Raw genomic sequence first — 16,722 nt, 5'->3', positions numbered from 1 at the left:
GGAAGGAAACATGAATAAATAGAATGGGTAGACTGCAAACAACCAGACATTCTGTCTCACTGCGCCTGTCTGTTTGAAATGCAGCTCATCAAAATATAGAGTATATTCCTCTAGCCTAAGAATCTGGCCCAGGTCATGTGCATGGATGTGCAACGGGCCATTAGAAAATCAAGTATAAATCAAATCCTTTTTTTTCCCCACTTGGAATATAATTGCTTTAGTGCTTCCTACACGATACAGTGGTAAAGAATCCACCTGCCAATGCAGGAGGCTCAAGAGATGTGGGTTTGATCCCTGTGTTGGGAAGATTCTCTGAAGTAGGAAATGGCAACCCACTCCAGTATTCTTGCCTGGGAAGTTCCATGGACAGAGGAGCCTGGATGGCTGCAGTCTGTAGGGCTGTGAAGAGTCAGACACCACTGAGCACACACACACACACATACACACAGTCACTTTATAATGTTCATCGTGCTAGTTTCTGCTGTACAGTGAAGTGAACCAGCTCTACATATACACACGTCCTCTCCCTCCTGGACCTCCAGCCCATACTGCGCCCATCCCACCGGGGCATCAGGGTCATCATGAAGCACCAAGCTGAGCTGCCAGTACTTTACAGCAGGTTCCCACTAGCGATTTTACAGATGGTAGGAAAAGTAGTTTTACACTGGGTTTTCCCTGTCTTGTTACTCCTTCTACCATCCAGACAAGCCAGGTGTATCCTACTGGATGCTGTGAGACCTCACACATACCTCCCAACCCTGCTTGGTACTTGTGAAAGTTTTGGATCTGTGGGTTTGCAGTTTTCATCATGTTTTGAACAATTTCAATTATTATTTCACCAAGAATTTATTCTGCCTGCATTCCCTTCTGGAACTCCAAATTATGTTTAAGCCCACTTAAAATCCATCCATAGCTCAGTGGAGCTCTGGTTTTTTTTGTTTGTTGGTTTTGTTTTTTCAGTATTTCTTCTCTGAGTTTCTTTCTAATTGGATCATTTTTGTTGCTATGTCTTTAAGTTCATTAATATTTCTTTTATAGTTTCTAATTTGCTGATGAGTCCATTTAATGACTTAAAAATTCAGAAAGTGTATTTTTCAATTCTAGAAATTCCCTTCATGTGGTTTATATATTCTGTTTCTCTACTCATCATATTCCTGCTTCCCTTTAAATCCTTGAGAATATTTATAATAGCTGTTTTAAAGTCCTTCCCTGATAATTTCATCATCACTGTTATTTCTAAGTCTTTTTTTTTTTATTGGTTGATTTTTCTTTTTGCTACATTTTCCTGTATCTTTGTAATCTCATAATTTTTGATGGGATGTTGAACATTTTTAATATTGCTCTGTTGTCTTCCATTAAGTGTGTTTTGGAAGGCAGTTGAGTTACTTGTGGGGCAGCTTCATCCTCCTGAGATTTCTTTAGCTTTCTTAGGGTGAATCTGCAGCAGCTTTTACTCCAGGGCTAGTTTAGTCCTGCTACAAAGAAGTAATCTTTTTGGGGTCTCTTTTGAATGGTTTCATTGTCAACAAGTTCTCTCCATTTGATCTGGTTGAAATTCAAACATCTCCCACCCTCCGAGAGCTCTGTGAATTTCTTAGTTTGTAGAATCCCTGGTTGTTCTTATCCCAGCCTTGTGGAGATTCACCCAGCACATGAGAAGCTTAGAATTAAGTCAAAGACTCGAGGCAATTTCATGGATTTCTGGAGCTTTCATTCTGCAAAAATCCTTCTTTTCTGGGTCTCTTCCCTGAAAATTCCAGCTTCCTAAGCCTCTCCAAACTTGAATCTTTTTGCTCTCCATTCATTGATACTGCTCTTCTTTTCACGGGTATTCCTTCCTGTTCTGCAGTTCAGAAAGTGCCTCCAGGTAGAAATCTTGGGACTCACCTCACTTGTTTCCCTTCTCTAAATGATTAACATCCTATGGTGCCTGTTTTCCAATATCCAAAAAAAAATTGATTTTATAGCATTTTACTCCAATATTCTAATTGTTTATGGTGGAGGTCAAGTCCAATACTGATTTCCAAGTCAAGTGCGAAAATAGAAGTCCAAAAGACTGTTACTTATTTGTTCACTTGTTTGAAGATGGATGATACTATAGCAATGTTCTATGCCAACAGGAATGATCCAATTAAGAAGGGAAATCTGGTGATGTTTCAGAGAAAGGATATTTCAGAGGCAGATCTGGTTGGGGCATAGACTTGAATTATTGTGATATTGAATGGTTTGCCACACAATTGCACTCATCTCACACGCTAGCAAAGTAATGCTTAAAATTCTCCAAGCCAGGCTTCAACAGTACGTGAACCATGAACTTCCAGATGTTCAAGCTGGATTTAGAAAAGCCAGAGGAACCAGAGATCAAATTGCCAACATCTGTTGGATCATCAAAAAAGCAAGAGAGTTCCAGAAAAACATTTACTTCTGCTTTATTGTCTACGCCAAAGCCTTTGACTGTGTGGATCACAACAAACTGTGCAAAATTCTTAAAGAGATGGGAATACCAGACCACCTTACCTGCCTCCCGAGAAATCTATATGCAGGTCAAGAAGCAGCAGTTAGAACTGGACATGGAACAACATACTGGTTCCAAATTGGGAAAGGAGTACATCAAGGCTGTACATTGTCACCCTGCTTATTTAACTTATATGTAGAGTACACCATGAGAAATGCTGGACTGGATGAAGCACAAGCTGGAATCAAGATTGCCGGGAGAAATATCAATAACCTCAGATATGTAGATAACATCACCCTTATGGTAGAAAGTGAAGAAGAACAAAGAGCCTCTTGTTGAAAGTCAAAGAGGAAAGTGAAAAAGTTGGCTTAAAATTCAACATTCAGGAAACTAAGATCATGGCATCCGGTCCCATCACTTCATGGCAAATAGTTAGGGAAATGATGGAAACAGTGATAGACTATTTTCTTGGGCTCCAAAATCACTGCTGATGGTGTCTGCAGCCATGAAATTAAAAGACGCTTGCTCCTTGGAAGAAAAGCTATGAAAAACCTAGACAGCATATTAAAAAGCAGAGACATTACTTTGCAAAAAAGGTCCATCTAATCAAAGCTATGGTTTCTCCAGTCGTCATATTTGGATGTGACAGTTGGACTATAAAGAAAGCTGAGCACTGAAGAATTGATCCCTTTGAACTGTGGTGTTGGAGAAGACTCTTTAGAGTCCCTTGAACTGCAAGGGGATCCAACCAGTCCATCCTAAAGGAAATCAGTCCTGAATATTCATTGGAAGGACTGATGCTGAAGCTGAAACTCCAATATTTTGGCTATCTGATGCGAGGAACTGACTCATTGGAAAAGACCCTGATGCTGAAAAAGATTGAAGGCAGGAGGAGAAGGGGACGACAAAGGATGAGATGCTTGGATGGCACCACCAACTCTATGAACATGAATTTTAGTAAGCTCCGGGAGCTGGCTGATGGACAGGGAAGCCTGGCGTGCTGCAGTCCATAGCGTCACAAAGAGTTGGACATGACTGAAGACTGAACTGAACTGAATTTAATATAGTAATTAAAGATCAGTCAATGTAAAAAAAAGAAAAGAAAAGAAAAAAAAATGGACTCCCTTGGTGGTCCAGTGGTTAAGAATCTGCCTAAAATGCAGGCAACAGGGGTTTGATCCCTGCTGGGAAGATTCCACATGCCACAGGGCAATTAAGCCCATTCACCACAACTACTGAGCCCAAGGGTTGAGCTCCTTTGCTGCACAGCAAGAGACACCACCTTGGTCTTCCTGCAGTGAGAAGCCCGCAGACCACCACCAAGAGTAGCCCCCAGCTTGCTGCAACTAGAGAAAGCCAGCATAGCACAAGGAAGACCCAATGCAGCCAAATAAATAAGAAAATGTTACAATTCTGGTTTCTTCTTAGTTAGAAAAGCCAATACCATTTTGCATATGAAATGGGATTAATATCCACATAACAGAGCTAACAGGGTTAGTGTTAGGATTAAAATTAAATACAATTAATGTGGTAACCTTATTTGTCACTGCAATACTAACTTCTCTCTCTTCTTCCTAGATGGTGGGAATCCTGGCTCACATAGTTCTGCCTTGAAATTAGAAATGTTAAGTTCTCTGGAAGATTAACTCACTAGGAAGACAACATCAGATACCACCCACCAAAGAAGTTTGATAATTCAGTTCCATTTTCCTCCAAATGCTCTTAATAGAATTACTCTTAGATCTAGTGTTTTCAAACTGAGATCGCCTCACCACTTTTCCTGACTTTTGTCTTTTTTTGTTCATTCATGGATCTCCTGGGCTAGAATCATGCCTAGCAGATAGCAGAAATCAGTAAATACAAAGTTGGAAATTAATGCTGAATATTAGTGCCTTTGAATACCTCCAGGGATCCCAGTATTCTATTCAACAAACTTCAGGAACTGCTGTCATGGAGAATAATTCAGTTTAAATTAATCACCCTGATTCTTTTCTACTGAGACGTTCTGTAGCACAATGAATGGGTAGCTAGCTTTCTTGGTATATGTCAGAAATGAGCGATATCCCAAGTCTGGCGGCTAAACCTTTTGAAGTCACAATCTGTAGAGAGTTTATGTGCCAGGGATGGCGGAGGGATTAAGTCTCCCTCTGTTCTGCTGGCCGTTGGTGACAGGGCACTGTTACCAGAGCCCCTGTCCTCTGCTCTCCCCTCAGTGCCGGGCACTTGGACGAGCAGGCTGTGTACTGCTGTTCCGTGTACACATGTCAGCTGCAGGAAGTCCATCCTAGGTGACAGCAGTGTCACTTTGGTATCACGTCCTCTTTTACACCTGATCACACTTGCAGATGGGAATGCCAAAAGCACCTTGGAGTTACAAGGCCGGAGGAAGCAACTGGAACACTGGATGCCAAATGGACATCTTGACGTGCAGAGGGGGCCCAAAGACCCTCCATGTGAGTGCTGGGAATGGAGACAAAGCTTGCGCATCACGCACAGTCTCTCGCTGGGACTGGAATCCAGGTGCACAGCGGGGTGAGACTTCAGGAGCCAGAGAGAGGCATGTGGACCTACATGTAGACCCAGAATGCACTTTCCAGACAGGCGAAGATGGCCTTTTGTCTGTTTGGCAGTTACACACTCGTTGTGTCAGGGGCGTGAACTTACTCATCCATGCCTAACAGTTGGGCTTCGTCTGTGATTCTTCACCTGGAATCCACTTCCTGACCACCCATGTGTGATTAAATCCTTGTGTAACAGGGCCAAACATTTGTTGTTCAGTCACTCCAACTCTTTGTGACCCCAGGGACTGTAGCACGTCAGGCTTTGCTGTCCTTTACCATCTCCCAGCATTTGCTCACGGAGAAGGAAATGGCAGCCCACTCCAGTGTTCTTGCCTGGAGAATCCCAGGGACGGGGGAGCCTGGTGGGCTGCCGTCTATGGGGTCGCACAGAGTCAGACACGACTGAAGTGACTTAGCAGCAGCAGCAGCAGCAGCAGCAGCAGCAGCATTTGCTCAGACTCATGTCCATTGAGTCAATGATGCTATTCAACCATCTTGTCCTCTCCCGCCAAATGTTACTCTGAGTGAAAAGGGCATGCTATTCTTAGTCCTTCAAGCACCTTTAGCCATTCAAGGCAATCACGTAGATTCAGCGGGAGTGACAAAAGGGGTGATGTTATTTGATTCACATCTAGATACCTTCATATATATATATAAAATGGTGAGGGTGGGTTTTGCACTGAGAGTTGAAAGAGGAACAGAGATTCCTCAGGTTTGCTGTGTAGTACAGAAGGAGAGTCCAGAGCAATGTGGAAAGAGGTTTTGGGAACTGTGGCTTCTAAACTCAACACAATTCATATAATACTTTTGAAAATTGTTAGCCACTCAGTTGTGTCCGACTCTTTGTGACCCCACAGCAGGCTCCTGTCTGTGGAATTCTCCAGGCTGGAGTGGTGGCCATTTCCTTCTCCAGGGGATCTTCCTGACCCAGGGACCGAACCTGGGTCTCCTGCATCGCAGGCAGACTCTTTACTGTCTGAGCCACCGGAGAAGCCCTAATACTTTTGAGGGAAATGCAAATAAAACTGGAATCATTTTTGCCAATAAATAGTTTTGGTTCTTGGACTATAATTTTCTAATGAATTATTGGGCCGAGAATAGGCCATGTGGACCCTGTGATTTACTGGGGTTAATTTTTTAATTGAATCCATTTCTTACTTGTGACCTCTCAGCTGACTGATCTCTGTACATCCACTTCTAGAGTAAATGACCATTCAGGTAGAGCCCTTTGCAGGTTTGGCTCCAATGCTTTATCAGAAGTCATAGCATGTATATTACCTGACTCCTGAGTCTGCCTTGCTTTGCAGTTTTTCATAGTTTGGGCCTCAAACACCTAAAACAGGTACACACCACTAAATTGTTCCTTAGGCAGGGACAGCTCTGGACAACACCTGAGCAGACCTAAGCCTCATTTTTAGCTTCCCTATTTCAGGTCTTCCCCTTTCCTGACACGGACCTCTTCTAAATGTTCACAGACACATCTATAATAATATTTCGGTGACCTGGCATTTTCGCTCTACCCGGAGAAAGAATAAATTTAAATGAGCTATCAAATGAGGGTTAATGCTTAACAGGAAAATATCCCCAAATGATGGGATTTTAGACACTTCACAAAGAAGGAACTGAGAGGATAGAAAAGGTGCCTTCCAGGTCCTTTGGAAACACCACCCCCAACCCTTGACTTTTGCACAGGTAAAAGAATGAGAGTGAAAGAGGAGAGTGAAAAAGTTGGCTTAAAGCTCAACATTCGGAAAATGAAGATCATGGAATCTGGTCCCATCACTTCATGGGAAATAGATGGGGAAACAGTGGAAACAGTGTCAGACTTTATTTTGGGGGGCTCCAAAATCACTGCAGATGGTGACTGCAGCCATGAAATTAAAAGAGGCTTACTCCTTGGAAAAAAAGTTATGACCAACCTAGATGACATATTGAAAAGCAGAGACATTACTTTGCCAACAAAGGTCTTTCTAGTCAAGGCCATGGTTTTTCCTGTGGTCATGTATGGATGTGAGAGTTGGACTGTGAAGAGAGCTGAGCACCGAAGAATTGATGCTTTTGAACTGTGATGTTGGAGAAGACTCTTGAGAGTCCCTTGGACTGCAAGGAGATCCAACCAGTCCATCCTAAAGGAGATCAGCCCTGGGTGTTCTTTGGAAGGAATGATGCTAAAGCTGAAACTCCAGTACTTTGGCCACCTGATGCGAAGAGTGACTCACTGGAAAAGACTGTGATGCTGGGAGGGATTGGGGGCAGGAGGAGAAAGGGACGACAGAGGATGAGATGGCTGGATGGCACCACTGACCCGATGGATGTGAGTTTGAGTGAACTCCGAGAGTTGGTGATGGACAGGGAGGCCTGGCGTGCTGCGATTCATGGGGTCGCAGAGTCAAACACGACTGAGCGACTGAACTGAACTGAACTGAAGTCTCGCTCTCCCTTGTAACACCCTTGTTGAGACAGAGGTTCATCACCATGGGTCACATGGCATCACTTCTCCTCCCGGACGGCTTCCTGGTTTCCTCCAGTGGAGCCCTGCCTCCTGCACTGTGGGGAATTGAGCGCAATGTTAGGTTTAGATGTCTGTGCCTCCCTAAGGAGACCACAAAGGCCAGGTCGTTGCTCTCGTTGTCTCTATATGGCCAGGAGGAAGGAATGTGAGTCCTTCAGTGAGAGACCTTTGTAGGCTGGACTCTGGCCACGAGCAAGTGATCTTATAACTAAAAAATGCTTGGCGTGCATTATTCTCAGCCACCGCGCCTCCCAACCGCCTGTTCCTACCATGAGACCACTCTATTTATGTGGTTTCCTTTCCTAGACCTCCAGAGCTGCTTCTCTTTCTGCTCATTTCCAAAACTGGTTCTGCAGCCTTCTCTGAGCTCCTCAGATCCTTCCACTAAGTATCCTTTTTCTTTCTTACAGTAGCTTGATAATTAAGCCTGTTCTTGTAACTGCAACTAAGAATCCAGGACTGATAAACAGGGAAAAGACAAAGTTAAAATGACTATGAACAGTTGCATTGTATGTGCACAAACCCTCTTGTGCCCAAGTAATCCTGTGTCCTAAAAAAGGATCCATAAAAATAAATTGCACATCTCCTGTCCTGTCTCCAATGTCAGCTTTTGGAAACCGAAGACCTGAATAAGGGGATTTCGTCTCATGCCGTTGTCTTGAGATACATGTGTATGTTTTAATGTAATTAAACGTTTCCTTTTGAAATGATTATAGATATATCTAGTTACAAGAATTAATACAGAGATCTTTTACCCTTTAATTATTTTTCCACAATGGTAACACCTTGCAAAACTTATAGTATGATATCACAACTCACGGATCTTATTCAAATACAATCCATGGATCTTATTCAGATTTCCTCATTTTTTTAATGCACTCATTTATGTATGTGTATTTGTGTGCATGCTCAGTCGCTCAGTCATGTCCAACTCTTTGCAACTCATAGACTGAAGCCTGCCAGGCTCTGTCCATGGAATTTCCCAGGCGAGAATACTGGAGTGAGTTGCCATTTCATTCTTCAGGGGATCTTCCTGACTCAGGGATCAAACCCGCGTCTCCTGCATTGGCAGGTGGATTCTTTGCCAATGAGCCACCTAGGAAGCTCATCGGTATATTTTATGCAATTTTATCTCATGTGTCCAGGGCTGTGTACCCATCACCATAGTTAAGACACACAGAATTATATCACCACAAGGGCTCCTCTTGTTCTCCTTTCATAATCATAAAACTCTCTTGTTGCCCCTTCCCTTCTGATCCCCAGCTCTGGCAACCCTAATGTGCCCTACATTTCTATAATTTTTTCACCTAACAGTGTTATATTCATCCGGTCATGAGTATAGCTTGTAATCTCTTAGAACTGAGGTTACTGAACAACTGAGGTTACTGAACAACTGAACACTTTTCACTCAGTATAATTTCCTAGAGATCTACCCAAGTTGTGTAAACCCATTTGTTTCTTTCGTTCTTGGGTAGTACTCTGTGGTATTTATGTACCTCACCTGTTGAAGGACATCCAGGTTGTTTCCAGTTGGGGCATTACAGATAAAGCTAGTATAAACATTCATGTACCCATCTTTGTACAGAAATTCAAATTCCTTTGAGTAAACACCTAGGAGTAAAATGATTGCATTGGATGGTAGCTATACATTTAATTTTTTAAGAGACTACCAGATTGTTTTCTAAAGTGACTATACTGTTTTGCATTCCCAACAGTGGTATATGAGCATTCCAGTTGCTCCATATCCTCACTGACACTTTCTATATTCAGTTGTGTAACTGTAGTCATTCTGATCGATGTACAGGTCTAGCTTATTCTAGTTTTAATTTTGCTAAGGACTAATAATGTTGGAAATATTTTCTGTGCCTGTTGGTCATCTGTGTTTTCCTTGGGGAGGTGCTTATTCAAATCTTTTGCTTATTTTTAAAAATTAGGTTGTTTTCCTACTGTTGCATTTTAAGAGTTCTGTACATAGTCTGGACATAATTTATTTACCAAAGATATAATTTGTAAATATTTTCTCCCAGTCTATAGCTTATCTTTTCAGTCTGATTGACATCCTTCAAAGAGAAGAACTTTTGTTTTGTGCTGTTTTGCTTTGTTGCTGTTATTGTTCAGTTGCTAAGCCACGTCCGACTCTTTGTGACCCCATGAACTGCAGCACACCAGGCTTTCCCGTCCTTCACTATCTCCCGGAGTCTGCTCAAACTCGTGTCCACTGAGTCAGTGATGCCATCCAACCATCTCATCCTCTGCCGCACCCTTCTCCTCTTGCCCTCAATCTTTCCCAGCATGAGAGTCTTTTCCAATGAGTCGGTTCTTCACATCAGGTGGCCAAAGTATTGGAGTTTCAGCTTTAGTATCAGTCCTTCCAATGAATACTCAGGGTTGATTTCCTTTAGGATTTCCTGGTTTGATCTCCTTGCAGTTCAAGTGACTCTCAAGAAGCTTCTCCACCACCACAGTTCGAAAGCATCAATTCTTCAGTGCTCAGCCTTCTTCATGGTCCAGTTCGCACATCCATACATAACTATTAGAAAAACCATAGCTTTATTGTCAAAGTGATATCTCTGTTTTATTTTCATGAATTCCAATTTACCAACTTTTGGATCAGGGTTTGAGGGTTACATCTAAGACATCTTTGCCTACACAGGGACACAAAGACTTTCTCTTCTACCTTTACTGAAAATGATAGCATGAGGAACAAAGTTCACTTTTTGCATACAGACTTCTAATTGTTCCATCATCATTTGTTGTTTATGGTAGGAGTGCAAGTCTGATACCTAAAAGCTGCTATGAGCATTTGTTGTGTGAACTTCAGTTTTCATTTCTCTGGGACAGATGCCCAAGAATGCAATTGCTAAATTTTATTAACATCTGCCAAACTATTTTCTAGTATGTATCTGAAAAAAGGAAGATTTAAAGGTTAAGAATGGAATGAATTTGGCTTCTGCTTCTTCCCTGTTAGTAATCCTGGGCAACTTACTAAATATCTCTGTGCTTTAGTCCCCTTATTTATTCATTCATTTCATTTCATTCAGTCGCTCAGTTGTGTCCGACTCTTTGTGACCCCATGAATCACAGCATGCCAGGCCTCCCCGTCCATCACCAACTCCTGGAGTTCACTCAGACTCACGTCCATCAAGTCAGTGATGCCCTCCAGCCATCTCATCCTCTGTCATCCCCTTCTCCTCCTGCCCCCAGTCCCTCCCAGCATCAGAGTCTTTTCCAATGAGTCAACTCTTCGCATGTGGTGGCCAAAGTACTGCAGTTTCAGCTTTAGCATCATTCCTTGCAAAGAAATCCCAGGGCTCATCTCCTTTAGAATGGACTGGTTGGATCTCCTTGCAGTCCAAGGGACTCTCAAGAGTCTTCTCCAACACCACAGTTCAAAAGCATCAATTCTTCAGCGCTCAGCCTTCTTCCCAGTCCAACTCTCACATCCATACATGACCACAGGAAAAATCATAGCCTTGACTAGATGGACCTTTGTTGGCAAAGTAATATCTCTGCTTTTGAATACGCTATCTAGGTCAGTCATAACTTTTCTTCCAAGGAGTAAGTGTCTTTTAATTTCATGGCTGCAGTCACCATCTGCAGTGATTTTGGAGCCCCCCAAAATAAAGTCTGACACTGTTTCCACTGTTTCCCCATCTATTTCCCATGAAGTGATGGGACCGGATGCCATGATCTTCGTGGCATTCTTTCTGAATGTTGAGCTTTAAGCCAACTTTTTCACTCTCCTCTTTCACTTTCATCAAGAGGCTTCTTAGTTCCTCTTCACTTTCTGCCATAAGGGTGGTGTCATCTGCATATCCGAGGTTACTGATATTTCTCCCGGCAATCTTGATTCCAGCTTGTGCTTCTTCCAGTCCAGCCTTTCTCATGATGTACTCTGCACAGAAGTTAAATAAGCAGGGTGACAATATACAGCCTTGATGTACTCCTTTTCCTAATTGGAACCAGTCTGTTGTTCCATGTCCAGTTCTAACTGTTGCCTCCTGACCTGCATACAGGTTTCTCAAGAGGCAGGTCAGATTGTCTGGTATTCCCATCTCTTGAAGAATTTTCCACAGTTTATTGTGATCCACACAGTCAAAGGCTTTGGCATAGTCAATAAAGGAAAAACAATACCCAGCTGTGGATGTGACTGGTGATAGAAGCAAGGTCCAATGCCGTAAAGAGCAATATTGCATAGGAACCTGGAATGTCAGGTCCATGAATCAAGGCAAATTGGAAGTGGTCAAACAAGAGATGGCAAGAGTGAACGTCAATATTCTAGGAATCAGCAAACTAAAATGGACTGGAATGGGTGAATTTAACTCAGATGACCATTATGTCTACTACTGTGGGCAGGAATCCCTTAGAAGAAATGGAGTAGCCATCATGGTCAACAAAAGAGTCTGAAATGCAGTACTTGGATGTAGTCTCAAAAAACGATAGAATGATCTCTGTTCGTTTCCAAGGCAAACCATTCAATATCACAGTAATCCAAGTCTATGCTCCAACCAGTAATGCTGAAGAAGCTGAACAGTTCTATGAAGACCTACAAGACCTTTTAGAACTAACACCCCAAAAAGTCATCCTTTTCATTATAGGGGACTGGAATGCAAAAGCAGGAAGTCAAGAAACACCTGGAGTAATAGGCAAATTTGGCCTTGGAATACGGAATGAAGCAGGGCAAAGACTAATAGAGTTTTGCCAAGAAAATGCACTGGTCATAGCAAACACACTCTTCCAACAACACAAGAGAAGACTCTACACATGGACATCACCAGATGGTCAACACCGAAATCAGATTGATTATATTCTTTGCAGCCAAAGATGGAGAAGCTCTATGCAGTCAAGAAAAACAAGACCAGGAGCTGACTGTGGCTCAGATCATGAACTCCTTATTGCCAAATTCAGACTTAAATTGAAGAAAGTAGGGAAAACCACTAGACCATTCAGGTATGACCTAAATGAAATCCCTTATGATTATACAGTGGAAGTGAGAAACAGATTTAAGGGACTAGATGTGATAGATAGAGTGCCTGATGAATTTTGGACGGAGGTTCATGGCATTGTACAGGAGACAGGGATCAAGACCATCCCCATGGAAAAGAAATGCAAAAAAGCAAAATGGCTGTCTGAGGAGGCCTTACAAATAGCTGTGAAAAGAAGAGAAGCGAAAAGGAAGGATGTAAGCATCTGAATGCAGAGTTCCAAAGAATAGCAAGAAGAGATAAGAAAGCCTTCCCTTATTTATAAGCAGGTACAATAATACTGCCCACCTCCCTGGCTTACTATGAGGATTAGATCATTTAACAGCAAAGAATTTAAAAGAATGCCCAGGGCTTCCCTGGTAGCTCAGTGGTAAAAATTCTGTCTGCCAATACAGAAGACGTGGGTTTCATCCCTGGTCCGAGAAGATCCCACATGCCACGGAGTCACTGAGCCCGTGTGTCCCAACTACCGAGTCGGTGCTCTAGAGCCCGAGAACTGCAACCACAGAGCCCGCATGCGGCAACTTCTGAAGCCTGTGTGCCTGGGAGTCTGTGCTCTGCTACAGGAGAAGCCACCGCAACGAGAAGCCTGCACTGCAACTGGAGAGAAGTCCCTGCTCACCACAACTAGAGCAAAGCCCACTCAGTGACAGACACAGCACTGCCTAAAGTAAAGAAAATTTAAAAGAATGTCTGAATTGCATTTTCTGTTTTATATTTGCAGGTTTTCTCACAAGTGTGAAGTCTGTGGTGTCGAGTAAACCTTTTGTGCCATTTAAAGACTTTGCCACCTTCTGTACACGTGTAAGCCTTCTCCGTAGAAGGAGTTTCCGATGCTGAGTAAGGTACGCATGCTTGTTAAGGCTTTGCCACACTCTTTATATATAAAAACAGAACGCCCAGCATGCAAAGCATGATCAGTAATGTTAGCTGCTACTGGTTGCAGCTGGTGTCGCTCCTGTCACATCCATCGTCTTTTGTGACTGTCTAGCCCTCTCCTGCAGTGCAGGAGACCCAGGTTCCATCCTTGAGTCAGGAAGATCCCCTGGAGAGGGATATGGCAATCCACTCCAGTATTCTCGCCAGGGAAATCCCATGGAGAGAGGAGCCTGGTGGGCTACAGTCCCTGAGGTCACAGTTAGACACGACTGAGTGACTACCTCACTTTCAGCACTCTCAAACACCCTTCCTACATTTTAATAATTTTCCATGTTATGAAATCCCCAGAAGGAGCCAGAAGGATGCAGTCCCATCGTTTCCTGTAAAGGCATGTGATGGCCTTGGTTTCAGAGGTAAACAATAAAAGCAGATGGTCGTGTGCCAGCGATTCATTTTTCAAGAACTTCTAGGGGCAGCCAGAGCAGGGTTCCAGAATTCAGCTCCAAGCAGTATAGGTACTGAGCCGTGCCATATGGCTGGGTTTTCTTGTTTTCTGGAGAGAGCCCTGTCTTTTGTTTGGGCTTTTTATTAAAAAAAAAAAACAAAACAAAACTAGTTGTGTAGCTTCAGAGCGTGGCTATCTGGCCTTTTTGGAGATTACCCTACTATCTAAAACTATTTAATAATTTCCCTTGCCACTTAAATTATTCAATTACCTTAAATTGTTTGATTTTAAAAGCCATATGTCTGGAGAAAATCACAATTCAAAAAGATACATGCATCTCAATGTTCAAAGCAGCCCTATTTACAAAAGCTAGGACATGGAAGCAACCTAGATGTCCATTTATAGAGGAACAGATAAGAAAGACGTGGTATATATATACAACGGAATACAACTCAGCCGCAGTTAAGCCGGCTGGCCTCCATAAAGCCCCACTTACAAGTCTTATCACCCTGGAGACCAGAGCTTCAACATATGAACTGGGTGGGGGACACAAACATTCAGTCTGGAGCAGACAGAGAAGTTGTTTTCAGGCTTCTTCCCCTTCATGCCCCTCACCAGGCAGTCGCCTCCTGAGACTATGTGAGGGGAGTCCGCAGTCATGAACTGCAGGGCGAGGTACTCCTTAGATGCTACCTAAAACGTGGTGGAATTCTCTCTCTGGCTCCCCTTCCAATCTCAGGCTATAATCACCATTTTCTAGATAGTTGAAGAAACTTGATAGAGATCAATGAAATGCCCTTTTCAATTTACTTGACTGGAAGAGACAGGAATAGGAACCTCTTCTTTTGATGGCCCTTCTCTGTCTCCCCAGCTGACTTGAGAAGATGACTCTGAGCACACAAAAGCCAAAACAAACCCTTCTCCTTCTAACCTTCAGGGAATAGACTGGCAAAACCCTATGACATCATGGGAGCCTTCCTGGAAGCAGAGAAAACAGAATTCTTGCCATAGCTCGCCTTCTGTTATGCGTGACTCTGAAGTGCTTTAATTAAAGACTTCTATCTTAATCCCATTCATAAACTTCAGCCAAACTTTTAATTTCCCATGAAGTGTCTTCTGGTGAAAAGCGACATTCCTCATCTTTACCAGTTTTTTCAGTTTCACATGTCATGCTTTTAAAGACAGTGCCACTTCAAATGATCCCACCTCGAGATTCAAGGCAATGCCACTAATTTCGAAGCTTGCAGTCCACAGAGAGGAAAGGCATATTGGCATGAACATGACATGCATAAAATGGTTTCACTCCCTATAACTCAAGAGCATTCAAACATATTCAGGACCAGGCTAGCTTTGTTGCAATGAAGAGGTACTGAACAGATCAAATAGAAAAGCTTTTACCTAAAATGCACTTGTTTAAAAGGGCAATTTCATATAGAAGAGGGAAATGAAATTTCTTCCAAAGGATTTAATCTGAACTGATATGCACACTATAGCAGGAAATTGTAATCTCCAGTTATCTGATGGACTCGTATACTTTGAGAGCAAGAGAAAGGAGAAAGGGAAACAGTGGGAGAAATAGAGAGGGATGCATAGAATTACACCAGGTCTTAGCTGAGATCAAGCAAATCAGAACCTCCAGGGGTGGGGCTGCACCATGAGGGGAGAACCAGTGCTTTAAACTACACACTCTACTTTCTACAATCAACATGCTTCCCAAAAAGGAAACCTTTTCACATTCAGTTGAACTTGATATTGAAAGTCATTCTATAATGATGCTTTTTCAGCATGAAAGCCATTCTCCCTTTCATAAAGGTGAATCAAATATTTTTACATTGTATTAATATTTGCTTCAAATCATGTGAATGTTTACACAGAGAGGTGACTGTATAGAACAAAAGGGTGTTTCTTCACACACGTGATTCACAGGGATACACCTGGACTTCACATTTGCATTTTTCTCCTAGAACAGTTTCTCATTTGAGCTTGAAAAGTAAGTAGGTCAGATGGAATCATTGCTATTTTACAGACTGATGGGAAGTCAGGGAGAATTGAAATGACTTTTTAAAATTATCTTTGTGAAAGGACTAGCATAGTTTTCTTTGCAGTTCATGCAATGCTCTTCCTCTTACACTTTTATGTCCTTATTTATACAGCTATAAATATAAATATAGACAGTGGAAGCTACAGTATATCTGCATTTATGTGCTGAGTGTGCGCTCAGCCGCTCAACTGTGTTCGACTCTTTGCAACCCCATGGACTGCAGCCTACCAGGCTCCTCTTTCCATGGGATTTCCCAGGTAAGAATGCTGGGGTGGATTACCATTTCCTACTCCAGGGGATCTTCCTGACCCAGGGATCAAACCTGCATCTCTTGCGTCTCCTGCATTGGCAGGCGTGTTCTCTACCACTGGGCCACCTGGCAAGCCCCTATAACTACACACAGATGAATACATCTCTATCATCCATATAGTGGAAGACACAGTAATATGTGATTAAAAGCCATGAGTGCATGCAAAGTCGCTTCAGTCATGTCCAACTTTGTGACCCTGTGGACTGTAGCCAGCCAGGCTCCTCGATCCATCGGATTCTCCAGGCTAGAATACTGAAGTAGATTGCCATGCCCAGCTCCAGAGGATCCCCCCAACCCAGGGATTGAACCAGCATCTCTTATGTCTCCTGCATTTTCAGGTGGGTTACCACTACTAGTACCACCGGAAAGCTCCAATAATAAATACATAATATTATAAACTTTATAGATATATGCCATATATAATTATATATTATTATATAGGAGTATATGTTATATAAATTTACTTATATAAATTTATTTAAATTTACTTATGCATACCTATATGTATTAAATATTTCTTTATATATCTATACA

General features: G+C 42.5%; 1 protein-coding gene across 8 annotated transcripts in view; it reads right to left on the bottom strand.

Annotated features, from left to right (window-relative positions):
• Positions 1–16,722, bottom strand: part of CELF2 (CUGBP Elav-like family member 2) — a 555,810-nt gene that overhangs the window by 495,356 nt on the left and 43,732 nt on the right. The window lies entirely within an intron of this gene.

This window comes from Ovis aries, chromosome 13 (genome assembly GCF_016772045.2).
Source record: "Ovis aries strain OAR_USU_Benz2616 breed Rambouillet chromosome 13, ARS-UI_Ramb_v3.0, whole genome shotgun sequence".
NCBI lineage: Eukaryota > Metazoa > Chordata > Mammalia > Artiodactyla > Bovidae > Ovis > Ovis aries.
Note: the sequence above shows the minus strand (reverse complement) of the source record. Positions and strands in the feature narration are given on the sequence as shown.